We start from the raw sequence: 27385 nt of genomic DNA, 5'->3' as shown, positions 1-27385 counted from the left end.
TCTGTAGCGCTTGCAGAAAGGAGAGTCTGTTTTCTCACTAGGACTCACAGAGCTTCAGTGGGGGAGGCTTGGGTTCCAAGCAGCCAAGCTTCCACATATATGGCCCTTACTAATGCACTAGCATTGGAGCTTCTCCACTAAGGGGGTCTTCAGGATAAGAGGCTCTACTTTCCAGTAGTTTTGATGGTCCATTACTGTTCGGACTATTTGAATCCAACATTTAACAAGTTGTTCTAGTAAGAACTAATCAGCCTATTTTCCTTTCACTGTCTCTATATCTGGACTAAATCTGATGCAAATCAAGGTCCACAAGTTAGATCTCTTGAGCCTCAGATGTTCATCTTGAATTGGAGTGAATGACATCATCATACACCACGCCATTTGATGTACCTACGTGTACCTAGGCTACATCTGTCGCAAATTTGGTTCACATCGGTTAGGCGGTTCACAAGTTAGCCCACTTGCACCTCAAAAGTTTGTGTCTGCCATCTTGGATCAGAGTGGGTGACATCATCACAAACTATTCAGTTGAGGTGTCCCTATGTGCCACTCACTGCAACTGTATGTAATTTGGTTTAAATTGGTTAGACAGTCCACAAATTAGCTTGCTTGCACCTCAGATCTTCATGTGGCCGCCATATTGAATTGGAATGGATGACATCATCACACACCACACCCTTTGGGCATCCCTATGTGTCCCTACATTTGCAGCAAATTTGTAGCAAAGGGTACATTTGTAGCAAATTTGGTTCAAATCAGTTAGGTGCTTCACAAGTTAGCCCATTTGTGCCTCAAAAGTTTACGTGTCCACCATCTTGGATTGGGATGGATGACATCATCACACACTACGCTGTTGAGGTGCCCCTATGTGCCACTCACTGCAACTGTACCTAATTTGGTTTAAATCGGTTAGACAGTCCACAAATTAGCTTACTTGAGCCTCAGATGTTCACGTGGCTGCCATCTTGAATTGGAGTGGATGAAATCATCACACACCACACCCTTTGGGCATCCCTATGTGTCCCTACATCTGTAGTAAATTTGGTTCAAATCAGTTACGCAGTTCACAAGTGAACCCACTTGCGCCTTAAAAGTTTACACGTCTGCCATCTTGGATTGGGGTAGGTGACATTATCACAAACTACACCGTTGAGGTTTCCCTACAACTGTACCCAGTTTGGTTCATATTGGTCCAGGCGTTGCAAAGTTGAGAGTGGGGGACACACGGACACATACACAAAATGCCAGGTGATCTCATAAACCTACTGGAAAGCAGGCTAAAAGCCAACTAACCAAAAGCAAAGTGACAGCTCCAGAGTCACTCTGCATCAATGACAGGTGGTGGTTTGGTACAACTGGGGCAGGATTTCAGCTTTTAATACATCTTAATGGCAGGGCTGCTGCATGTGTGTGTGTTTGTGTGTCTCCAGATGTATAATCTGAACTGTCTGAGCTTCCTTTCCTCAATTAACTGCTGAGCCGCTTCCTGTATTTTGAATTGTAGGGCAAACTGGGTTAAATGGAGCATTTTCTGTGAACTCTGCCTGCTGGGCTACACCCCCATCTTGGCTGCTATCACAATATTGTCCAATTCCCTATAACAAACCCACCTACCCACTGGGATTGCCAATTCCTTGGGATTGGCCTGGAGTCCCCAGGAACCAGCATAGATTTCCAGATGACTCTTGAAAACAATTCTGGCTATTTTAATGGCTCAGTATTGTGGACATGCTTGGAAGAAAGATCTCCAGAAACAGCTTCAGTCAGAGTTAGCAGTCCTACTGCCCATACCTGGCTCTAGCTGCCCCTATTTCTGGTAAAAAATTGTGCCTTTTCTGCCTTTTAGGGATGTCAGCCCACTGTGGTGAATGGGGCTTACTGTAGAGTCAATGTACATAGATTACAGCCTTGGTTACTTATCTGAAGCATTAGAATTAGAATGAAAGATAAGATCACCCTTCCTGTTTTAGTCAAATGCTCTCCAGTTCTGTACATGCCTACATCTGAGTAAACATGCATTGGCTGCAAGCATTAATTCCCTTAAGTAGCCATTCTTAAGTTTGTTTGTTTTTAAAGGTTATATGGACTGTTTGTTACATCTGCATCTGAAGGTACAGGCGATCACAGGCGGCGGGAGGAGCGGGAGAGGGCAGGATGACAAATATGGCACATAACAAGCAAAGCGGCTGGGGTGGGGGAGGAAAGGATGTGCCGTTGAGTCGGTGTCGACTCCTGGCGACCACAGAGCAATGTGACCCTAAGGCAATGTATGATGGGAGCTCAGACAGTTGTCCTGGGTGTGAGGATGTTACATGTATGGTAGCCCTATTTTTATCTTTCAGAGGTTGGAGTATCAGTCAGTGCCAATGCTGTGGAAGCTCAAACCAGCTGCAGAGAATGACGTGTCCCCAGTATTTGGGTTTTTATGTACAACTGGGAAAAGTAACCTTGGCACTAGCTTGCCTCTTTATTTGGACATGTGCTTGCAAATCAGGCCCTGGCACTCCTTCTAAGGGCTTTTTCAGCCCCCCAAAGCAGTCTGGGTCCCAGATCATGCTGGCCTCCTGGGAATGCTCCCTTTGAGTGGCAGGAGATAGCTTTGAGTTGTTTATGATCCAGTGGCTTATTAAAATCCATGTCGGTATCTGCATTTTGAAAGCTCCACGCTGTCTGCCATCCAAAGAGAATGGGCTATTAAGTCGCCTGTACATATCCAGTGGTATTAAAATATGATAAATAAAGACCAGACCACTGCATAGACAGTGATATTTGTTCGTTTTCCTCTCCATTTTGACTTTGTCGACATGAACATCCCCCCCGAAGGCAGGGAAAGGAGCAAGTCAATTCTGTTTTCGGTCTGACAGCCATCACATGGACAAATCTCAAGCTCGTTGTTTGTTTCAGTCCAATTTATCTGACTAAAGAAGGGATTCTCAAGAATTATAGCAAAATAGTGCAATCTTTATGCAAACAAAACATAATGCAGGGGGAACTATAATCTCAGCCCCCTCCCCTTCATGGGAGCCGACATAGGGGCAATTTGAGAGTGTCTGTTCAAGGGTACATTCATCGCTTAATCTCTCAGCCAGGATCAACAGGAAGCAATAAAGTGGGTAGGATCTGCAAAGAGGCAACTCTTAAATGAAGTTACCAGGGATCTTTTCCTCCCAGAGCTGAAGGTCTCCCTCCTATTATCAGTGAAGACAGGAAAGAGGAGGAGGCTGAGGCCGTCAGGCATCTAGTGCTGGCAGGTCTCAGCCGGACTTTGTCCTAGTACTGTTTTACCTGCGGTGCTCAGCATGAATGCAGAACAGCCAGTGGGATGGAGGAGCAATCAAAGGAGGGGAAGGATTGGGGCCAGGGGAAATGTGGTGGGCCTCCTTTAACTGTTCAGCATAACAGATATACACATATAATTATGATCACACCCCTGAGGACCCACTGCATATACAGCCTTATACTCTTTAGAGCAGGGATGCCCAACCTGATGCTCCTACAACTGTAGTTGAACTGCAACTCCCATCATTCCCAACCACAAATTGCAGCTGGGGATGATGGGTGTTGTAGTCCAACAGCTGGGAAGTCTGGAATAACCCTCACCACTGCCTTGTTTATATGTGGATTTTAATATGGATTCAAATCTCATAATTAGTCCACCACAGAGAGATGGGAGTGGGGAGAAATCCTTGTTTCCCTTCAGCACCATTTTAGCCTCCACCCAGGAGAATACAGTCTTCACCCCCTACCTCTCCATCCTCCCATGATTCCCATACAGGAGTAAGGTCCGAAGCGGAATGTTTATCCTAGTCATCCTCTGAAATGGGATGGAGGAAGAGAGAGCTGTGCTGACTGCCTCTGCAGGGGTTGCTGCTGCTTTAGGGGTGAAAAAGCCACTCGACCAATTCATGGGACACAAACCAGAAAGCCCCCTGCAGTGCACAGAGAGTGGTCCCCCAAGTCCCCTCCCCATGCAATGTGAACAAGAAAACATCCACTGCTACCTCAACCTCTGACACCCACCGCCAAAGCACAAAGGTTGGCAAAACCTGCAGAGACATGGGCAAACTCACACTTTGCCTTGGCCCTTCAGCTCAACATTGAACTGGGAAAGGGATGAATCCAGGCAAAAAGTCAGCAGGCGCAGCTTCCCCAATCACTTCCTACAGATGCCCCTGATGAATGTTTGCCTGATGCATCTCTACAAGGCACAGTGCTCCCCCCAAATGCCAACTATATGGTGATTGTTGAGCCAGAAATGCAAAGATCTCCATGCCAGGCAACATAATGTCACAGATACACCTGATGAGTATATAGTAGCTTCACATATCATTCCTCCAGTAAGTCTTTCTTCCTTCTACCTTCAGAATGTCGTCTTGAATTTCTGCCTGGGCATTTATAGCACATAGCATTTGGGGGGAGATCTGTGCTATGCAGAGATCCATAAGAGAGAAATCCATCTGGTATAGCTGTAAGATGTTATTTTGCCTGATATGGGGAACTGTTTAATTATCTGGTTTGACAGTTACTATATAGGTGGCATTTAGGGGAAACACTGTACCTTGTATAAAGATGCATCAGGAGAAAATGCATTAGGGGCATCTCTAGGAAGTGATTGGGGAAACTACTTCTGTTGAATTTCTGTCAGGATTCATCCCTCCCCAGCCCAATGTCCAGCTGAAGGACCAACCAAGGCAAAATGTGGGTGCATGGAGCCTCATTTTTTATAAAGCCAGCACGATATACCAGACTGTACAAACTTTTACTACGTTTTTCTTATTTTATGTAAGCTTCAAGTAAATATTAGTTGCGGTTATGGCTTGTGACTCTGTGTGGATTTCTCAGAACCAACTCTGCCAGCCAGTTGTGTGAGGTTTTAATCCCAGTCAAATGCCTTGAGATTCTGGACAACATTTTGCTGCTGAAAGCTTTGCTACATGAATGTTCAGTCACACCACCTAACTGAATTGGTACTGAAGATTTCACAGGCACAGAAACAATACAATATGGACTGCAATGCTTCCTTCTATTATTTGCCCACAGCTGGATGGCAATATATAGTGTGCTTTGTGGGTTGATCACATTATGCGAAGACCCAGCTCCCTCTAGAAGTCCATAATGCTGGGAAAAGTTGAAGGAAAGAGAAGGAGAGGAAGACCAGTAGCAAGGTGGATGGACTCGATTACGACAGCAATGAATTCACCACTGAGAGACCTTAAAGGCCAAGTTGAAGACAGATCATCCTGGAGATGGTAGTTTCAGCAACTTGCCTATGAATATAGTGGTGCTTTGCTTACTTCTTTACTCAGAAGTAAGGTGAAGTGTGCTGTGAAGTCGGTGTCAACTCCTGGCGACCACAGAGCTCTGTGGTTGTTTTTGGTAGAATACAGGATGGGGTTACCATTGCCATCTCCCACACAGTATGAGATGATGCCTTTCAGCATCTTCTTATATTGCTGCAACCCAATATAGGTGTTTCCCATAGTCTGGGAAGCATACCAGGTGGGGATTTGAACTGGCAACCTCTGGCTTGCTAGTCAAGGAATTTCTGCACTGTGCCTCAGAAGCAAGCTCGATTATATTAAATGTGGGGAGGAGTGCTGGTCTTGTGGTAGCAATTTGCTACTAGTAAGCATGAATTGTCCGTTCCTAAGCAGGGTCTGCCCTGGTTCAATTTAAATGGGAGACATGTGTGAGCACTGTATGGTGGGGCTCCTCTGGGAAAAGCACCTGTCCTGCTGCATGCTAACATGCAGAAGGTTCCAAGTTCCCTCCCTGGCATCTCCAAGATAGGGCTGAGAGAGATTCCTGCCTGCAACCTTGGAGAAGCCGCAGTCAGTCTGTGAAGACAATACTGAGCTAGATAGACCAACGGTCTGACTCGGTATATGGCAGCTTCCCATGTTCCTAATGGGGCTTATTCCTATGAAAGTGTGCATAGGATTGCAACTATAGTGTTTAAAAACCAAGCAGTGTTTTTTTCTTCTCTCCTTTGCAAAACCTCTGCCTAATTAATTGTGTTCTCTTTGATTAGTGCAGGGCAGGGACTTATACAATCAAATATAAATCAGAATGAATGGAGGGAGGGAGAATTTAGCACGCGAAAGTTGGGCACAAGGGAAAGCAGCCACACAGCCATAGCTTTAGCGAGCGCCCAGGCCCCAGGGAGGGAATAGGGATACACGCACCTCCCCGCGGATACGGTGTGACAGACAGAGCGGCCTTTAAAACATACTGACTAAAGCTCAGAATCAGGATGTGGCATTTTCTCTCTTCTCCTTTGTTGTGCCTTGACAAGAATAGCGTGAAACGCGGGGGCGGGGCAGGTTTTGGCCCGATTTGGGACGGGAGCGAAAGCCGCCCGGTCAGACTCAGTTTGTTGCAGCTGAGGAAAAGGCTTTTCTCTGCAGGCAGCCCTTTGATTGGCGGGATGTTCCCCAGCAGATCTCGCTAGCGGGGGCAGCACAGAGGATCCAGGCAACCTCACCTACCTGCGAGCTGGACTGTGTGCGCCGGGGAAGATGGAGGATGGGGATCCTTTGCAGCAGATCCCAAAGGACGCAATCTGACAAAAAGCTTTCGCTCTTCCCCGAGGCGAGGGACTCTTTAAATAAGCCAGCGCGTTGCTGGCTAAAGCCCCCGGAGGGAGAATGCTCATTTACATGTTTAGTAGTATAACAACATTTAAATGGAAGATCCGCAGAGGAGGGTGGTGGTGAAAGGGCAGAGAGAAGACCTCTGCACTGTATCTGGCTGCCTTGCTTGTCCACCCACCCCCAGCTCTCAAGCAAGAGGACTGCAGGCAAGCAACCAGTAAAAAGAAAGCCACAAAATATTCGCTGAACTGGAAGTGTGGCATTGCACAACAAACTGTAAGCAACAAAGTGAGCAGTGAAAATGGGAAGGGCGAGAAAATAGATGTATGTTTATTCAGAGGTAAATCCCACTAAGTTCCATATGGCTTACTCTGAGGAAAGTGTGCAGATGTTTGCATTTTAGGCAGGAGAGGATGGGAACAATTCAGCCTGCCTGGATTTAGGAAGGGATTCATTAAGAGACAATTAAGCGCTTTCTTGCAGTCAAAGCTCCACAGAAGTTCTAGGAAGCTTCAACAGGGGTAAAATGTAGAGGGTACAACCCTGTGGAGAGCACGGAGTGGTGGGATGGATTCTGCAGAAGTTGGTTAAAGTGGAAGTGCGCCCTTGTGCAACCATAAAAAAATAATTTTGCCTGTAGGAAAAAGGTAAAGATGATGGAAATACGTCACCATCTAGAAGTACCTAAGGTCTGAGTTCATTACTAACAGATAAGAGTAATAGCCTGTTATTCCTCCTGCAATCCCCTGGAAAGGGTGTGGGGGGAAAGCTGTAGATGCTCAGTTGCATAAGTGTTTTCCTTGAGGACTCTTTTTTTTTTTTAAAAAGAAAGCAAGCAAGCTGCAGTTTGGATTTGGAGGCTCACGTGGTGTAGGGGAGGGAAGATAAAGCACATCTCTTTCCCTTGTGCTTCCATTTTCCTGATCAATCAGATAGTAGCTTCCCACAGCTGTTTTGAGTTTAAAAACTAACACCTTAGTTGAAAACATACAACCAAGTTTCTCCCATAGTATTTTGATTAAAAAAGTGGGGGGCAGGGGACTATGGCTTCTTCTGGAATGAGTCAATGCACAGAACTACCATCTACATTCCTTAAACCATAATCTTAGCTGTACCCAGGCAGCTCATTCCAACATGGCTCTCCGATGACAGAAGTCCAATGCAACATTTCCGAACTTGTTCTAGTGTTGGCAGGACTTTGAGCTTCTGACAACATTGTGTTTTGATGACTCTCATTCAGTGTTTCTGACCAGCTGATGCAAAGGCTGTGGAGATTTGCTTTGACTTTCATGCGGATTGCTTCAGGCTTTTCTGTTACTATAGGAGATCTCCTAACCTGCTGTTCCTCAGCTGCCTCAATTTATGAGTCTCCTCGTAAGCTGGCTGTCTGATTTAGCACTATACTCAAAGGGCAAGAAGACTGCTCTGCATAAAGGATATGCAAAGGATGTGCAGAATTTGGCACAACAATCAGACCTTTGGAATATGCTTCCTGCACGGGCTCTGTTTTTAAAACCCCAGTCTGTTGTGTGGACTAGCAGAGATTGACAAAATCCCCATGTAGATTGTGAGTATCATGTCCACTGAATGCCAGACAGCCAGCAAATACTCCATCTGGAAGGGGCCCTAAAGATTATTTCTTTGGTATGGTAACAGATGGGCTCCTCTTAAAATGCACTTGGTTAATGCTGGCTTTGTGGTTCCATGCAATACTTGGTGGTTTGAAATAAAAAGCAACTATTTCCATTTCTTTAGCATCTTAAGCTGTGCTGCACAGGAGGGAGGCAAGGGACAGAGATCTATGGAATGTGCTTTCTGGCACTCTTTCTAATTTGTAACAGAAAATGCCAGTTAAGAACATCTCCATATAAGCCAAGGCTTCTTCTGGGCATCTTCTCTGTCACACAGTGATTCCCAACCTGGTTTCCTCCAGATGTTGCTGAACTACAACTCCCAGCATCCCCAGCCATAATAAATTATTTATTTATTTACGTTTATATCCCACTCTTCTTCCAAGGAACCCAGAGCGATGTACTACATATTTAAGTTTCTCCTCACAACAACCCTGAGAAGTAGGTTAGGCTGAGAGAGAAGTGACTGGCCCAGAGTCACCCAGCTAGTTTCATGGCTGAATGGGGACTTGAACTTGGGTCTTCTCGGTCCTAGTCCAGCACTCTAACCACTACACCACGCTGGCTCAATTATAGCTGGGATCTGTCGTTCAGCAACATCTGGAGGAACCCAGGTTGTGAACACCGCTCTAGCATGATCAGGCAAGGAGGCCAGGTTGAGGATATATTATTATTATTATTATTATTATTATTATTATTGACACTTGTATCTTCCAAAAGGCTCAGAGTGACACACATGGTTCTTCCTTCCCCCTTTTATCCTCACAATAACCCTGTGAAGTAGGTTGGCTGCAAGAGAGTGACTGGCTCAGGTCACCCAGTAAGTTTCATAGCTGAGTGGGGATCTGAACCCAAGTCTTCCCTGTCCAACATTGTAATGACTACACCACACTGGCTCCCATCAATGAATAAGTAGGACAACTGTGCAAAGAGTCCTGAGCTCAATTCTTCTCAGTAACTGCTCCTGAGTTCTATGGCACAAAACAGGCTGCTGCTTGGGACAGAACTGAGAGAGCGCAAAACGTGCTCTCTCCAGCCCCACGAGCAGAAACTCCCCAAGCGGCCTGTGATATACAGGCCCTGCCTCCACACACATCCTACCTCCTGTCACAATGGCCATTTTGCTCCTTATCGAAATAGCCCCTGAGGAGATATAAGGCTCTTTGAGGGAGAGAGGAAACTTACATCTTGACTTTCTTGTGAATGGGTTCGGGGTGGGAGGGAAGAAGAGTGACAGTTAGAATCTCATACCCGCCAACATGTCCCTATATTCTTATTCACCTGAATGGGAAAATAGGGACATGTTGGCAGGTATGGAATTTTGGCTTGTGGCTGCTGAAGTACTTATGTGGCATAACTACAGATTGCTTACCTGTAACGTTGGTTCTTCTAGTGGTCATCTGTACTTCTGCACCAATGGGCTATGCGCCTGTGCAGAGACCTCATTGGAACCTAACAAGCTCAATTCTCCTGCTTTGGGTGGGAACCCCACCCCCAGTCGCTGTATGCGGCTGCACCACTCCTCATCCCCTCAGTCACGGAGTCTGGCTTCAGGAGGATGTGTAAAAGGACAGATGACCACTAGAAGAACCAAAGTTACAGGTAAGCAACCTGTAGTTCTTCAACGTGGTCTCTGTCTTTTACACAAATGGGCGCATAACAAGCTAGCACCCAAGGAGGAGGGAAGAACAGAAACAATATATAATCTGCCGGAAGTATTTATTTCAAAAACAAGTACATCAACTAAAAACTGACTGCAGGACACTCCTGCCAAATACAGCATCATTCCGTGCCCTGGTATCAATAGCATAATGATGGATAAACGAGTGGGGTGAAGCCCAGGTAGGTGCCTGACAGACAGCATCCAACGGGACCGCACAATCAAAGGCGACAGAGGCCGCTACAGACCTAACTGAATGCGCCTTAACGGTTACAGGCAACTGCTTATGAGCCAATTGATAGCAAAGCTCAATTGCAGAGACTATCCATCTAGAAATGGATTGGGCAGACTTGGAGGCCTTTACGTGTCCCATCATAAAGAACAAACAAGGAAGGAGTTTTCCTCCATTCAGCTGACCTCTGGACACAGAAGGATAATGCCCTTCTAACATCCAAACGATGTAACCTTCGCTCTGCATCCGAGGAAGGTTCTGGAAAAATACAGGTAAAGTGAGTGAGGACGAATGGTGAAAGATAGAGACCACTTTAGGGAGAAATTGGACATCTGGCCTGAGCACAACTTTGTCCTTGTGGAACTGAAGGTATGGTTGATCAATCCTCAGGGCCTGCAACTCATTCACCCTCCTAGCAGAGGTAACGGCCACCAGAAAGGCGACCTTCCAGGTCAAGAGACGAGGTTCAATTGAAGCCAAAGGCTCAAAGGGGAGCCGTAACAAGCCGGCCCAAACCACAGATGGATCCCAGGCTAGTGACATGACAGGATCGTCCAGAAAAACATGAGACAAACATGGGTCAGCAGGTCCGGAAGGGCAGGAAGGTGCACCTAATCCACCGCCTGCTGCCTCAGGGCCGGAAACCAAGGCCTCCTGGGCCACCACGGGGCTATCAGGATGGCCCTGGTCCGGTCCACCAGCAGTCTGTGCAGCACCCTTGGAATGAGAGGAAACGGGGGAAACATGTACAGTAGAGGGTTCGTCCAAGATAGGATGAAGGCATTGCCTAGAGAACCCTCGCCTTCCCCTCCCCTGGAGCAATAGAGGGCACATTGAGCATTGTCCCAGGAAGCAAAAATGTCCAGAGTTGAGACTCCTCATTGTACAAATATGTCCTTGAGAACACATTGATCCAAGGCCCACTCATGGGAGACCATTGTCATCCTGCTCAAGGTGTCCACCTGGACATTTAGGGAAGCTTGTATATAGATCGCCTGAGGTGACACTGCATGTGCCTAGCCGAGTAGGGCTCCTGTTTGACTCCCTGAATAGCCTCACGTAGGAACACCTTAGCTGGATCCTGCTTGTCCTGCAGCAGGAGGTCCAAAAATGGGCCAACTTTCTCCCACAAAAAGTGGTTATAATGGGCGTTATAGGCTTGATAGTTGGCCACCCTCAAGTGTAGAGCTGAGGCCAAGTAAAGCCTTCTCCCAAAGGAGTCCAATTTTCTGCCCTCCTTGTCACTTGGTACCAACCGGCTGAGACCCCTAGTCCTTTGCAAAGATGCCTCTATGATGATCAAATTAGGGGTGGGATGATACTTTAGGAAGGCCGTAACATCCTGTAGTTGCACCCTATAAAAATTATCCAAGTGCCTATTAGGCGTAGAAAGAGTTGCCTGCTTTTCCCTATGACCCCGCATTACCCCTAACAATGCCGAGTTGAGGGGTAAAGCGGCCGGTACCTTGGTCTCCACATCGATAAGGCTGAACAACGGGTCCAGTTCCCCTTTCTGTTGCATACCAAGGCTCACGCCAAGGGCCGAAGCCATGCGGGCTACATATGCAGAGTACTGTTTGAGGTCCTCCGACGGGGAAATGGGCTTCCTGTCTGACTGCACGTTGAGTGGGGATGACCCTTGGGAAACACCCTCAGATTCCTGAGAGCTAGCATCGCTCTCATAGTCTGACTTGGGAGGAGCCAAAGAGTCCTGGGCTTAGAGCGTCGAACCTGTAGGGGAACCTGGTTTGCTTCCCAGGTTGTCTGGTACTGAAGTGGGAAGTTCTGCTGGCAGGTCCTGGACAGGCAAAGCCTGTTGTAGCACAGTCACTGAAGAGGGCAGTTTGCATCGCTCAGTTCAATCCCAAGGGGAGAGTTACGGTGAGTGGGAACGCGACCTCCCTTTCGAGTGCGAGCGCGGCTCACACCAACGCCGCACAGCTCCAGGTTTCCCATACACTGGACCTTCCGGGTAACGAGGGCCATATCGAGGCCTATCGTAATCAGAATAGTCCAATTGATAGTCCATTTGATATCGAGCACACGACCCAGAGTCCTGGCGCCAAGCACCATAAGAAGGGCCAACCTTACTTAAGGGAGAACGCCGCTCCAATGCACGGTATCGATCCGAATATGCAGGCTCACAACGGTCCAAGGCCCAATCATGTCTATAATCAGAGGAGCGCTCTTCCGAGTCCCAACGGGCACTTCGGTCTCTAAGAGGGACGCGCTCCTGGTGCCTCTGAGGGGGCAAACGATGCTTAGGCACCCACGATGCATCTTCTGTGGGCTTGGCCGGGGACTAGGCCTCTTCTTCCGAGGAAGTGTACCCAGGCTCATCCGACGCTACCGAGAGTTCTCTACCTGAGAGAGCCCAATCAGGTGCCAAGTCCAACGAATGCTCAGCCAAAGGTGAGCTAGGTCGAACTGAACCCGACAACTTTGGTGCAGGATGATCTGAATCCACTTAGGCTTCTTGGTTGCTGGGGCCTCCGATGCAGAAGACGTGGCCGCCTTCTTCGGTATATGAGGAAGGTGTTGACCTGCTGGCAAATCACGAGGCAACTTCAACTTCTTCTTCTTCCTCTTCAGTATCAACACCGATGGAATCAGGGAAGATTTCGGTACCACGGGCATCAAACGCTTAGGGAGGTCTTCCGAGCGCACCAGCTCACTCAAAGCCATCAAAGAATTAGTACTAGGAGGTGTCGAAACAGGTATCGGGGCTGGGTTTTTGGCCTCCACAGGAGCAGATACCAAACGCTCCAACTGCATCGATGAAGCCATTTTTATGGATCGCTTCAACAATAAGGCTTCTGAAGAATGGAGAGCCAGATCCCACAGGGCTGCACGCAAGCGAGAAGCCCTTTTCTCGCAAGCCTGCTTCATGAACTTCTGACAATGAAGACAATGTGGGATTACCCAAGGCAGAAGAGACATTCAGTATGAATATCAGGGGAAGGGATCTTAGATCCGCAACGAATACATTTTTTGAAGTTCATGGTGCCCCAGCATAAACACCGTAGGCTGGCTGGCCACCATGCTCCATCCCAGCTGGGATCGGAGCCCCAAAGAAGGGGAAACCGCAAAAAAACAAAACGCCAAGAAAAATCCGCTACTACGCAAAAGAAAGAAAATTGAAAAGCAGGGAGAAAAAACAAGAAGGGGATAGATAGATCCTACTCGTCAAGCAGCAGACTCCACGATGCTTACTGGAGCGCAGATGACGAAAGACTGGGGGGATGATGGCACAGTTGCATATAGCGGCTGGGGGCAGGATTCCCACCCAAAGCCGGAGAATTGACCTTGATAGGTTCCGATGAGGTCTCTGCGCAGGCGCATAGCCCATTTGTGTAAAAGACAGAGACCATGTTGAAGAACCTTATCTTTCCTAGAGGTTACCTTGCTGTCAGGTAGGACATTCTCCGCCTTCAGGGTGTGAAATACTCTCCTTCCTTCAGGAGAGCAGGGCACATTTGCTAGGTAACTGTCCACTGCCTATTCAGTAGTTTTCATCTCTTCCAGCTGTAACTATTTAAGAGGAACAGTGGCTATTTCCTGATTCTGTATTTAGGCTGTGTTAGGCTGTATTTACACCTAATACTGCAACTTACTTACCAATTGTTTATTGGGTTTGTAAAATAATGTTGTAGAGTGCCAAAATGCTTAAAGGCATGTCTTCGACATAATGGAGTTGAAAACTTAGAGGCTAATGCCCTTAACTAAAAGACATAATCACGGAGATTAGTTTAGTTCCCATGGATTAAACCACTCTCTTGAAAATCAGGATGGCGAGATGTTATGGATTTGCCTCTTGTAAAAATCTGGCTACTAGTCCTAGACAGGTTTTATTTCCCCCTTTTCTGTTGTGCTCAGTAGATCTTGGTAGGTTACTGAGGTAGCAGTCTTGTGCCTGACAAGCCTTGCTGCACCGTTCAGTGGCAATGATCATTTGGATTTATAAAAATAAGCCTGTTTTGCTGTGCTCTGAGATCAGCTGACCAAATCCAAGTCGATAAGACAATGACTGTGTTACCCAGTGCTGCTATTGTCCCTTTGAAACTATGAAGCTGCCTTATTTTGAGTGAGACCACTGGTGCGTCTAGGACAGCCCTGTCTACACAGACACAGACTCTTGGCAAACTGCCTTCCATGGGTTTCCTCCTACTTGTGTGGATCATGCACTGATGTAGTGGAGCTAGGGTGGGGTGGGGTGGGGTGGGGGGCTCACCGACCGGGCACTTTTCCAGGTTGCCCCACACTGCCTGCACTCTAATTTTTGTGCCACAGCAAATGGCATGCAATTTCAGCGCAGCTGCCACTGCTGCCTGCTGCCCAGTCTAGTGTACACCTCAACCCAGCCCCTGGCCCCCAGCCCCGGCAAGCCAGTGTTCCTTGCCAGCTGCCCCACCCCCAGGGCTCAGATGGCCTCTCTGCAAGTGCAGAGGCCATTTGAGTGGCGGCCACATGGTCAACCTGGACCTGGGATGAACTCGACTCAGGATGAGAGTCATCAGAACATAGGAAGCTGCCATATACTGAGTCAGACCCTTGGTCTATCTAGCTCAGTATTGTCTATATAGATTGGAAGCGACTTCTCCAAGGTTGCAGGCAGGAATCTTGCTCAGCCCTATCTTGGAGATGCTGCCAGGGAGGGAACTTGGAACCTTTTGCTCTTCCCAGAGCGGCTTCATCCCCTGAGGGGAATATCTTGCAGTACTCACACTTCTAGTCTCCCATTCATATGCAACCAGGGTGGACCCTGCTTAGCTAAGGGGACAAGTCATGCTTGCTACTACAAGACCAGCTCTCTGAAAGTTTGCTGAGTGGCCACCATGCTGGGGTAATGTTGTGGCTGCTGTGGTTGCTCCTGGGCTCAGTGGGTGAGGGCAAGCTGGGCAAGGAGAGTGGGTGGGAAGGGGGAGAAGCTCTGAGGCTGAAGAAAGTGGGCACTGATGGAGGAAGGGAAGGGCAGGGGATGCACACCTGGGGAGGGGGACTTCTCATGCTTCGGGTTGGAGAGTGCCTGGTGGGAGGGACCCTTAGGAACACAGGAAGCTGCCATATACTGAGTCAGACCCTTGGTCTATCTAGCTCAGTATTGTCTTCACAGACTGGCAGCGGCTTCTCCAAGGTTGCAGGCAGGAATCTCTCTCAGCCCTATCTTGGAGATGCTGCCAGGGAGGAAACTTGGAACCTTCTGCTCTTCCCAGAGCGGCAGCTCCATCCCCTGAGGGGAATATCTAACGGTGCTCACACTTCTAGTCTCCCATTCATATGCAACCAGGGTGGACCCTGCTTAGCTAAGGGGACAAGTCATACTTGCTACCACAAGACCAGCTCTCCTCTCATACCCTTTACTACATACCCTTTTACTGCAGTGGTGCCCCTCCTTGGGGTCCCATCAAGCTGAGGGCAGAAAGAAGGCAGAGGCTGTGCTAGCTTGTTGGCCACAAACCCTACAGCGGGAGAGTTGTATGGGGTTAAAATCTTAGGCTGCAGAAGGGAAGGGGAACCTAACACAACCCCAACACACAGGGCATGGCTTTCTCTGCTGCGTAGTCTGGGACAAATGCAGGTGGTTACTACTTGGAATGGCCCTCATATGGAGCGAAGTATAGTACTATTGAATGAAGAAGTTCACTTCCTTTTGTGTGCATTTCTCTTCTTCCCTTGTCCCCCACTCCCCGTGGGGCAAGCTAGTCCGAGAAGTACGCCAGCTTGTCTCTTTGATGGTTGGACTGTCTGCCCAGTTCTTCTGAAACGATTAATTCTGAATCGTTTCTGTGGGTTTTTTCCTTCAGTTACAAAGTGGCTTACAGTTCTTGTCTGTTCAAGCAATCAGATTGTTTGACAAACACTCAGTTCTGTGCTCTTATATAAGTAATATAAGCATGCATACACACACAAGAAATTGCAGTCTCTGTCTCTGTCTGTCTGTCTGTCTCTCTCTCTCTGACTTTCCAAAGTAGTTCCAGTTCAGACTGATATGGGGCTAATGCAACCCTAATGACTTCTTGCGTGGGAATTCTTTTGCCTATGATGTAAATTGGTCAGGTGCATTATGCTAACTTCCTTTCAGGTGGGACTTTGTGCTTTTAAGAAAAAATATAGGAACCACAAGTCTGTCCTGAAGGAAGTATCAGTTTGGGGTTGTGAGAGCACATTGACAGTCTTCCTTTTGAGTGTGTGTGTGTGTGTGTTATTTTGGCTGCAACTTGTTTGACTTCTGTAGTTGTGTCACTTCCTGAGTTTCATTATGGGCTCTTTCCTGGTTCACTTCTAATAGTGCCAGAGCTTGTCGCCAGGTATAGGTTATACCTGACAATAGCCAGGTATATAGGCTATATTGAACTAGTTATGTTTACATAATATGGTATAAGCTTATGTTTACATAAATGCTGGGGTGGGGGTGGCTATGTGCATACCTGCCATGTCTCTATTTCCCCATTCAGGTAAATAGGAAAACAGGAACCTGTGGGCTGGCATGGTGAATTTGCAATTATACCACTGAGGCCATGAGAGACTCACTCTGTCGCTACTGCAGCAGCGCTTCAGGGCTTTACAAGCTTTTGCTCAGTTCTACCTGAAGATGCTGGGGATTGAACCGATGACCCTCTGAATGCAGAGTAGGCACTTTGCTACTAAGCTATGCCTCCTCCTAGGGGGTGACATATCATGTGCAGTTAGTCCTGCATGACATGACATGTGCTTTTAATAATTATAACCTGAAGTTTTGAAAATCTAAAGTTGCAGCATTCTAATTTGGTTCTCTTTAAAGGGAGGTGGGGGGAACGTGTTGGATCCTCTGCTGGATTCAGAGTGGGCAAAGCAAAAGGAACAGAAAGGAGCAGGCACAAAATGCTCTACACTGGATTTTGCAGAGAGCAACTGAAGGATGTGAGTGCTCTGGGAAAATAGGAGGTTACCTAATAGGAAGTTTTATTAGTCCATGTTTTATCAGCGTCAGCCAACTTAAGAGCAAATGGGGGAGAGGAGATCCCATCAATGCTTTCTTCTACAACTTTCCAGTTAAGATGTACCCCAAGGCTGCATAATTATCCAACATGCATAATCACTCAACCACTTGTGCCTCCACTTTTAAATCAAACATTCCCAAATATATCTCAAGATGGCAGAAATCAAGATTCTTCACTTTGTATAAAATTTCAGCTCTTCTTGAATCTTGACCTGCTGCCATCCAGATGCTTCAGAAGAAGCCTAGAGGCAGCACAGCCCTTTGGTTCCAGCTATTGCCCGGCAGTGATCAGGTCCATGAGGTTGCTTTCCATGCCCGTCCTGACTAATCATTGTTGATAGAGCTGCGCTCTGTGAATGTATGTATTTCTGTCCTGGGCCAGTCATATTATTGAACTTCATGGCATTCCATAGCAATGGTTTTAAAAATTGTTGTGCTGAGTTGAAATTATCTCCCCTTGTGAATCCTGACCTGTTTATTTGACTTCTCACAATATTACAATATCAGCTTGTGATATTGTTTAGTTGGTAGGCTGTTCAAGTTCTACAGGTCTGGCATCTTACTGACATCTGGCACAAGACTCTGGCTTCCTAGAGCCCTTCCAGCGTGTATTCTATACCCTCCTTACACCTGTAAGAGCCTTTAAGTCCTGGAGAGTTTGCACATTTAGACCAGTTGCACATGAGACACTAAAATGCCTCTTTGCGCTCCTCTTGCCACCTATCTCTACTATGTCAGTTTTGTTAATGCACAGCAGAAGAGAAGTCAGGCATGCTTTCTAGTCAATGTAAGTTTTACATATTGCATTGCAGACCAATATAAGTCTCACATGTGAACATGTATTTAGTTCAGTTTTAAATTAGTGCTGAAGGCCTTCTGACCGGAACTGGGAGATCCCTGAACTGCTTCAGTACTAGGAAGAGAGTGCTGAGGGTAATCCCGCAGGAAGACCAATGAGTTATGACGACAGCCAAGACACACATTTGCAGCTAGAGGGTCCCTCCAATCTATTTCTCTTAAACCATCCCTTGCTTTCCCTCGTGTGTCTGGAGGGGATGGGATAGCTGCCGCCCCCAAACACCCCAGCTAACCACTGCTGTGTGACACTAGAGCATATAAAGAACTAAGTGACCTAAAACAGACTCTTCTTTGTGGCTTGAGCTTTCATAGGCAAAAGTGTCCTTTATAAGATGCACAAAACAGACAGAAAAGATGACATTGTATGCAAGTACAATGTATAATGCCCCCCCCCGTGCACACGCGCACACACACACGCACGCACACACACACACACACGCACGCACACCGCCTTTGTAGGGGAAAACTGTTTTGCAAGGTGAGATTAGAAGGTGAACAAACACATCCTGAAAGCAGTTCAGATGTAAGCACTAGACAGACCTCTGTTAAAAGATCTGTGTGAATGCACTCCCTGAGAATGCCACCTTAAGTGCCACAGCAGGGAAATGCTTGACTAACCAGCAGAAGGTTGCCGGTTCGAATCCCCGCTGGTATGATTCCTAAACTATGGGAAACACCTATATTGGGCAGCAGCGATATAGGAAGATGCTGAAAGACCTAATCTCATACTGCGCGGGAGGAGGCAATGGTAAACCCCTCCTGTATCCTACCAAAGAAAACCACAGGGCTCTGTGGGTGCCAGGAGTCAAAATCGAATCAATGGCACACTTTACTCCCTGAGAATGTCAGTTATCCTTGTAAAAACTATATTCCAAACCCTCATAGTTGTGGCGATATGTTAAGAAAATGTAGGCCCACATATCTGCTTAAACTGCCTGTTATTGACTGTCTCACCATCACCCCTCCTCGTACCTCTTCCGCTTTTTGATCCCTCCTTTTAATTCTGGTAATTCTCTTTCCCAGCTGGATATGCAGTCCAACTGGAAAAGTTAAATAGGACAATTACCAGTGTCCATTTTGAACACTGAAGTGTTGAGAGAGCTGTTGAGAAAGGGATGCAGAGCACACATCTGTAGTGTTGATCCAGCATTTATTTGGTTAAACCATTAGGGATGCTGTTGTTATGACACTATTTTCTGTGGCGCTTGCATCACAAAAAATGCCTTAAGAACGTATGACAAGCCTTGTTGGATCAGGCCCAAGGCCTCTATATTCCTCTATATTCCTGCTTCTGGGCCCACCAGGGAAGCCCACAATCGGCTCCTCTTTACAATTGTTACTCCACGTATCCACACAACTCTCCTGTGAGCAGAGTAAGCTGAGGAGAGAGACTTGCCCAAGGCCACCCAGCAAGCTTTAAAGCTGTCCAAGGCTCCAAACCTGTGCCTGCAAATCCAAGTCTCTCTCACCCACAGCTCTCCCCTACCCACCTGCAGAGAGGGCCTGCTTATCTGCACAAGCCAGCCAGCTGTTGAGGGCTGCTGTATTTTGGAGGCACCAGTGCAGTAGTGTGCAGTTACTGAGAGACGCCCTTGGACCCTTTGCAGTGATGCATTCCATTCATTCATTCATTCATTCATTCATTCATTCATTCATTCATTCATTCCATTTCTATACCACCCTTTCAAAAATGGCTCAGGGCGGTTTACACAGAGAAATAATAAATAAATAAGATGGATCCCTGTCCCCAAAGGGCTCACAATCTAAAAAGAAACATAAGATAGACACCAGCAACAGTCACTGGAAGTACTGTGCTGGGGCTGGATAGGGCCACTTACTCTCCACCTGCTCAATAAAGAGAATCACCACGTTAAAAAGGTGCCTCTTTGCCCAGTTAGCAGGAGTTGCATAGCAGTGTTCGGGAGAAGTGGTAGCCCTGGGCTTCCTCAGGAGCTTACGAGAGGTTCCTTGAAAGATAGGTGGCCCAGCACTGCCATTTTTTCCTGCATTACACCATCACCGGAAGCCAAATCACACAATATGCAAGAATGTGTCCTAGGGTGTGTGTGTGTGTGTGTGTGTGTGTGTGTGTGTGTGTGTGTGTGTGAGAGAGAGAGAGAGAGAGAGAGAGAGAGAGAGAGAGAGAGAGAGAGAGAGAGACTGACTTAAAAGGCAGTCGTGGAGGCCAGGTTCTGATCCGCAGTGGGAGAGTGGTGGGAAGGAACGGAAGGGGCTGCATAGTGTTTTCCTTCCTGCATTTCCCCCAGGCTCAGGACCTCCCCCCCCCCGCCCCCCCCCGCCCCCACCCCAGTTGCTTTCTCTCCCATGTAGGGAAAAGATACGGAGTCCCTGTATATTTTTCCCTGTGAGGAGACAAGCAGCTTCAGGGGATTGGTTTCCATAGGACCAAAAGTAATGACAGGAAACAAAATGTCAGGATAATGAAAGGGTTAAGCAATAAGCATCCCTTTTGCATGCTGTTCTTCGCCTGAAACTGGCAGCCTCCCAGTACTGCTTTTCTGTCTTAAGAAATATTGGAAGACTGTTCATGAATCTGCCACGTTATCATCCAGTTTGTATCATAAATGTGGAATATAGAGAACACGCAGTACACACGATCCAGCCACGCTCCCTGACTGTGTGCTGTGTAGAACATGCCCAGGACCCTCTGCAGTGTGCAAGGTTTCCTCCGAAGCCAAGCTGCTGTGGAAAGGGTTCCCTGAGCTTGTTGCAAAGAGTGCTGGTGTGCAGCAGCTACCAGGCCGTGTCTATGTCGCCTTGGAGGCTGCAGGTAAGGTCTGGAATACTTTCTGAATGAACAGAAATAGTTAGAGGGCAAATAAAGAATGAAGGACAGAACAGAAGGAAAGTAGTCACTCACTCTGGCAACAGAAGCCACTAGAATGAGTATGACTGCACTCTGGGAGGCAGAGAGCGGCTTTTGAGGTCATGCAGTGTGTAAAAGGAAGAGCTAGGAGGTGAGATCAGGACTGGAATGTCAGCATAAATCCCCTGGCACTGCATCCAGAAAGGAATGTATAAACAGAGGCATTGTTGTCTGCTAGCCATACCCAGCACATTTGCCATTAGGAGTCTGGGCACCTAGAAGAAGAACAGGCGTCTGCAGCAGACTCATAACCTGCTGGCAAGTTGCTCAGTCCCCTCCTGTGCAAAGGGGGCTGCCTGTGCTGTATCTCAGAGGTGCTCTGACAGCATCACTCTCCCAGGCTGCTCCTCTCCATTCTTGGTGCTTGGCAGCCCTGGCCGAAGCTGAGCCTCTGCATTCCTGGGGCTCTCTCTCTCTCTCTCTCTGGATGTGAGGCAGCTTCATACCTTCAGCTGGTGCCAGGGAGTCCTGCCAACCCAAACACGCTTGTGTCCCCTCTAGGAGGAATTCACCAAACTTGGGAGAAAAATGGGGGATGTGTCTCTCCCAGATCCACAAGGATTTATCCCTCCGCTGGGATATTTCAGAGTTTGTGACGTGCTGGGCTGAGTCAAGGGTTGTGTGGGGATGGTTGGCTGGAGGAAAGCAAGTGATGGGCCTGCTGTTAAGATTCCCTGCTTGCTTGCTTGCTTGCTTTCTCTCTCTCTCTCGGTTTTGGTGTCCCTTCCTGGGGCTGGGCCTTACTGACATGTAACTTGAGAACAGTTGTGCCACATTTGCAGCCAGCATTTAAAATAATGCACGGGGGGGGGGGCTTTCTTTGAATGCTGTTTGCATATATTATTTGCAGTGGTGCTCTTTGGACCGGAATTCCAGGTGGAGGTCCAGTCTCACGCAGGCTTGTGGGGGGGGGCTCCAAATGCTGGGCTGGGGGGGTGGCATTTGAATGCTGGGCTGGGGTGTCTCCAAATGCTACTCTGGCAGGGGCTCCAAATGCTGAGTGTCCAAAATGTGGTGTATCTCTGCAGTTCAGTGGGAGCAGAGGAGTAACTATAGGGGGGCAGGGGGGGCACATGCCCCGGGTGCCATCTTTTCTGGTCACGTGGGGGGCGTCGCCATGACAAAAAATTTTGTTTTAATTTTTTTAAAAAAATTTTTGTTAATACAAATGTTTCCTGCTCAGTGCAGCAGCGCTGCAGCAGTCAAGGGAGCGCGTCGGCGCCCCCTCCCCCACGAGCGGTCCCTTCCACGCCGCCCGCGCCCCCCCCATTGCTTTGCTGGCACCTGGCGGCTGGTCAGTGGCTTGGCTTGGCGGCGGCGGCAGGCGCTTGTGAGGAAAAACCTAAGTATAATGTAGTATGTTGGGGGGGGGGCGGGGGGTGCCATTTCAGTGCTTGCCCCAGGCGCTGTTTTCCCTAGTTACGCCTCTGAGTGGGAGGTACTGTCTCTTATTCAGAATCTCTTCTAAAAAGAGAAATAAAAAGAGTTTCCTGCTTTCCCTGAGCATGTTCTGGTGTAAAGAATAGTGCACTACAGCTTATCTGGCAGTGGGTGTGGTGGGGAGGCCTTTAGGTCCAGGGTCCAAAATTATCTAGGTGCACCTCTGATTATTTGGCACTTCTAGCTATCTTGTTTGATCACTATTTTGTTAGAAAAGCATTAAACTCCTGTGGCAACCTTAAAATCACTGCAGCTATCTGATAGTATCCTGACTTGCCCTGTGACAATATGCGATTCGGCTCACTGGCACGAGTCAGCTGGAGCGACTGTACTTGCTCTGTCAGCACACTTCTGAATGGAGTCCTCGATGGACTGTCTCACATAAGCTGCTGATCTGTAGCAGGTTTGTGTGCTTGAGGCAAGCTATGGATGATTCTCCTGCTAGACTAGTTGGTCTCCTAGTCCAGTGTTCCTCAACCACCGGTCCGAGAGCAATTGAGTGCCGGTCCATGCTGGTCCCTGAGGAATTAATCCCTCCACAAAACAATTTTGAGCTGGTGTGGGCCACCGCTGCTGGGAGCTCTCCGGAGCTCATTTCTAGGCAGGCAGCCCTAGCTGCTGGGATAATGTTCATTTCGAAAAAGCTAAATGAGTCTTATCCCAGCAGTGAGGGCTGCCTGCCTAAAAATGAGCTTTGGAGAGCTCGCAGCAGCAGTGCCCCCCACTCCAGCTTGAAATTGTTTTGGGGGGTGCCTGGGGGTAGGGGCGAGTAGAGACAACCCCTTTACTAACTGCTAGTCCGAGAAACTGTGCACAAATAATGTACCGGTCCATGACTCCAAAAACGTTGAGAAACACTGTCTTAGTCCATTGAGCTCTATGCTCTTATGATACGTTGCAGTCAAAAGAGATGAGAAATGAAGAAGAAGAAAGTGTTATTAATGAGTCAAAAACTCTCTTGGTAATTGAAGATATGAATTATCTGGAGGAGACTTAGGCAGTTTGGAAACCAATTGGAAGCTAATGGGACAAAGAGGTTACATACTTTGTCTGTCGAGGCAGGTGATCAAATGTTTCTTAACATAGAGGTTTAAACTGATGTGTGCAGTGATTTGGCTCAGACAGCCAGAAATCGGTCTACAGCTACTTCCTACACTCCTCTAGACAAATCCACCCAGAGCTAAGGGAAGAAAAGAGGAAAAGCTACAAAGGTCAGCCAAAAGGTTGGCAGACTGGCAAATAACCCCAGTGTGTGGCAGGGTTCACTTGTTTTAGCTGTGCTCGGCTGACACCTTAGAGGCAGTGTTCCCTCTAACAAGGATTTCCAGATGTTGTTGACTACAACTTCCAGAATCCCCAGCTGCAATGGCTTTTGCTTGGGGTTTATGGGAGTTGTAGCCAACATCTGGGAATCCCTGTTAGAGGGAACACTGCGTAGAGGAGAGCTGCACAACTTTGGTCCTCCTGTAGATATTGGACTACAACTCCCATAATCCCTGACTATTGACCACTGTGGCTGGGGATGATGGAAGCTATAGTCCAAAAACAGCTGGAGGCCTGCCTTAGAGTGCAGCCCTGCCTTAGAGGGCTGAACAAATGCTGTTCCTGTTTCAGATTCACCTTCTCTGATACCTGCATTCTTTGGACTGGTTTGCAGAGTACATAGAATCATAGAGTTGGAGTGGGCTTTGTGAGTCCAGTGCAAAGAATCCAGAGCTAGAGCATCCAGGGGAATAGCTACAACTGAACAATGAAGGACAAACATTCCTGGGCCATTACACAGAGGCACAATTTAGGCCCGGACCTGGAGGCCCAGGTCCATGTGCCCACTCTCTTGCAGGGCCCCATGATTTCCCCCAAGGGAACATGTTGTGCCATCGAGTCAGTGTCGACTCCTGGCGACCACAGAGCCATGTGGTTTTATTTGGTAGAATACAGGAGGGGTTTACTATTGCCATCTCCCATGTAGTCTGAGATCATGCCTTTCAGCATCTTCCTATGTCGCTGCTGCCTGATATATAGTCGGAAACATACCAGGGGGTATTCGAACCAGCAACCTCTTGCTCCCTAGGCAAGTTACTTCCCTGCTGCACCATTAAGGCAGCTGCCATCTCCTGAGTCAGACCATTGGTCCATCTAGCTCAGTATTGCCTACACAGACTGGCAGTGGCTTCTCCAAGGTTGCAGGCAGGAGCCTCCCTCAGCCCTATCTTGGAGAAGCCAGGGAGGGAACTTGGAACCTTCTGCTCTTCCCAGAGCAGCCCCATCCCCTAAGGGGAAGATCTTCTTAAAGTATTCAAAGGCAACCAGGGCAGACCCTGCTTAGCAAAGGGGACATTGCATGCTTGCATTGGTCCACAAGACCAGCTCTCCTCCTTTTTATAAGAGGGCCCCTTTTATATTTCTGGAATGGCTTGGCTGAGAGTTCTGAAATTTGGTACAGATGTAGGACAGGTTAGCAGGACTCTATGTAATGATTTTGAACATATCAGTCAATTCATTGATTTTTATTGTTTTTTTAAAGTCAAAGTCCTATATGTGGCTTGTTTCATGGCAGAAAATTCCAAAAAACATCTGGAACTGAAGACACCACCACTCTGCCCCGTGGACCATCATTCCACTTCCATGTGAAGGATTTTGCCCTTTGCCTTCATAAAAAAGTGCAACATAAAAAAGAGGCACCTTTTAACGTGGTGATTTTCTTTATTTAGCAGGGGGAGAGTAACTGGCCCTATCTACCCCCCAGCACAGTACCTCTAGTGACTGTTGCTAGTGTCTATCTTATGTTTCTTTTTAGATTGTGAGCCCTTTGGGGACAGGGGTTCATCTTATTTATTTATTATTTCTCTGTGTAAACCGCCCTGAGCCATTTTTGGAAGGGCGGTATAGAAATCAATCAATCAATCAATCAATCAACAGCTGCCCCCCATTTCTATAACATCTGTGCTTAGAATTCTGAAATTGAGCAGATATGTAGCCCAAGTTGGCAAGTATATATTTTTATTTCAAGGAAATCGGTCAATCCTATGATTTTTAATTAATTCCCCCCCCCTACAGTAAAGCTGCCAGAAAGAGTTATCTCTTTCCATAGAGTACTTCACACCTAGTGAAAGTGGATCTGTCACATCTAAATAAACACTTTTTAAAAAACCACCAGATGCACTGTGCTCAAGTTGGTTTGTCTTAAGAGGTCTGCATAAGAACTGTGAAGCAAGGGGCATATGTGGTAGTTTTAATTCCCCCCCCCCCCGCCCCCGCCACCAATGCACTATATGTCTGAGTTGGTTTTGTGTTTGAGCTTTGGAGCAGGAGCATAGGGAGGCCCCGTTTGGAAGGGAGATCGGCCCACTCTGCGTCGGGCAGTGTGGGCCGGAGTGACTCTCCCTGCCTTAAAGGCAGGGAGAGCTGTTCTGGTCACACTGCCAGTGCAGTGCAGGCCGATCTCTCTCCTAAATGGGACCATGTGGCCTTGTTTGGGAGGGAGATCAATAAGCCCTGCTGCATTGGCAGCGAGACCAGGAGTGGCTTTCCCTGCCTTTAAGGCAGGGAAAGTCACTCAGGCTGTGTTGCTAACGCAGTGCGGGCCAATTTCAGCTCCAAACAGGGCCGTGTAGCTCCATTTGGGACTGAAATAATGCCCCTGCATCTGACGTCAGATACGGGGGCATGTCTGCGGCTGTACTCGTGGCCCCTGATTGATGGCGGACCAGGTTCTTTGAACCTGTTTGCCCAATGGTGGCTCCACCCCTGCTTTGGAGCAAGAGACTTTTACTTTGTGAATGGTCAAGAAGCTGTGTGAATCCATTAGGGGTTGTGTAGTCTTTTTCTTCTTTTCTTTCTTTCTTTCTTTTTTCTTTTCTTTTTTTTTTTTTTGACAAATGCCCAGATCTGTGGGTTTGTGGATGTATTGATCCTTTGCGGGGGTCATTCCCTATATGGATTCTTTTGAGAAGCAGCATATAGATCAGGATGTAATATTGTACAAGAGGTATACTGATGATAGCTTGATCATCACTCCAACTAAGTTTCATGCTGATAGAAAGTTTGGGGAGCTCAATAGACTAGAGAGCATAAGGTTAACAAGGGAACAACCTAATGAACAGGGATGGTTATCATTCTAAAATATTGAAATCTGAATTTGTGATGACCAAAACAAAAGTATCAATATTGGCTATTGGAGGAATTTAATAAGACCTAAGATCAAGGAAGCAATGTTCATAGAACAACTGCAATCTAATATTGATAAAAGAAGCCATTAGATATATTGGTCATGGAAAGAGTTAGTATATTCCCTGCAAAAAGGGTTTGCTCTATCCTCTCTCATGTGTTATCTGTTGTCTGTTTACTACTAGGGGTGTGTACAGAACCAGGTAGGGCAGTTTGGTTTGAATTCAAACCGAAACACTGGTCTGTGAGCAGGTTCAGCAAACCAGCCAGCGATCCAGTCCATTTGGTTGAACTGGTTTGACCTGGTTTGAAGGCTATGCTTGCAAAGTGGAATCCAGTGAGGATTCCTCTTCACAAGCGAAGGGGTGGGGAAATCCTTTAAAAGTGTTCTAAGGACTGCTGAGGGGGTCGGCGAGAGGGCACCTTATCTTTGGTGGCGGCTCCTCTAAGCCCTGCCGGCACTCCCTCACCCCAGCAGCATGGACAAGCGGCAGCCCAGTTCCGGCCTCTGTGGATGTGCGGAGGCCATTTGCATGACCTCTGCACATGTGCAGAGGCCATTTGTGTGACCATGCAAATTTGGTAATGCATCAAGCTTGGACCAGCCACCTTTTTTGAGGCCAGTCCAGTTCGAGGTTGAACCAGTTTTGGACAGCCATATTTGCTACTTTCGGTTTTCAGCTTCTGTATTTAAGTACCTTCAGCTGGCATGCTAAATGGAGCACTGAGGATGGTGAATGTCATCAAAACATTTGCTCAGTTTTGTTTTAGCTTACATGTTTTATGTAAAAATCTGTAAGTTAATATCTTTAATATCTTTTACGCTGACCATTGGTCCATCTAGCTCAGTACTGTTTATACAGATCGGCAGCGGCTACTCCAAGGTTGCAGGCAGGAGTCTCTCTCAGCCCTATCTTGGAGATGCTGCCAGGGAGGGA

General features: G+C 47.5%; 1 protein-coding gene across 3 annotated transcripts in view; it reads right to left on the bottom strand.

Annotated features, from left to right (window-relative positions):
- Positions 1 to 27385, bottom strand: part of CNN1 (calponin 1) — a 115172-nt gene that overhangs the window by 13343 nt on the left and 74444 nt on the right. The window contains exon 1 of one of the 3 annotated variants that reach the window (XM_053295410.1): positions 6489 to 6591. The exons of the other annotated variants lie outside the window; for them this stretch is intronic. The gene's annotated coding sequence lies outside the window, so the exon portion shown is untranslated. Of the gene's footprint in view, positions 1 to 6488; positions 6592 to 27385 lie in introns of those variants that run through there. 3 annotated transcript variants of the gene reach the window in all.

This window comes from Hemicordylus capensis, chromosome 2 (assembly GCF_027244095.1).
Source record: "Hemicordylus capensis ecotype Gifberg chromosome 2, rHemCap1.1.pri, whole genome shotgun sequence".
Classification (NCBI taxonomy): Eukaryota; Metazoa; Chordata; class Lepidosauria; order Squamata; family Cordylidae; genus Hemicordylus; species Hemicordylus capensis.
The sequence above is the reverse complement of the archived record's forward strand: the minus strand, read 5'-3'. Positions and strand labels throughout refer to the sequence as shown.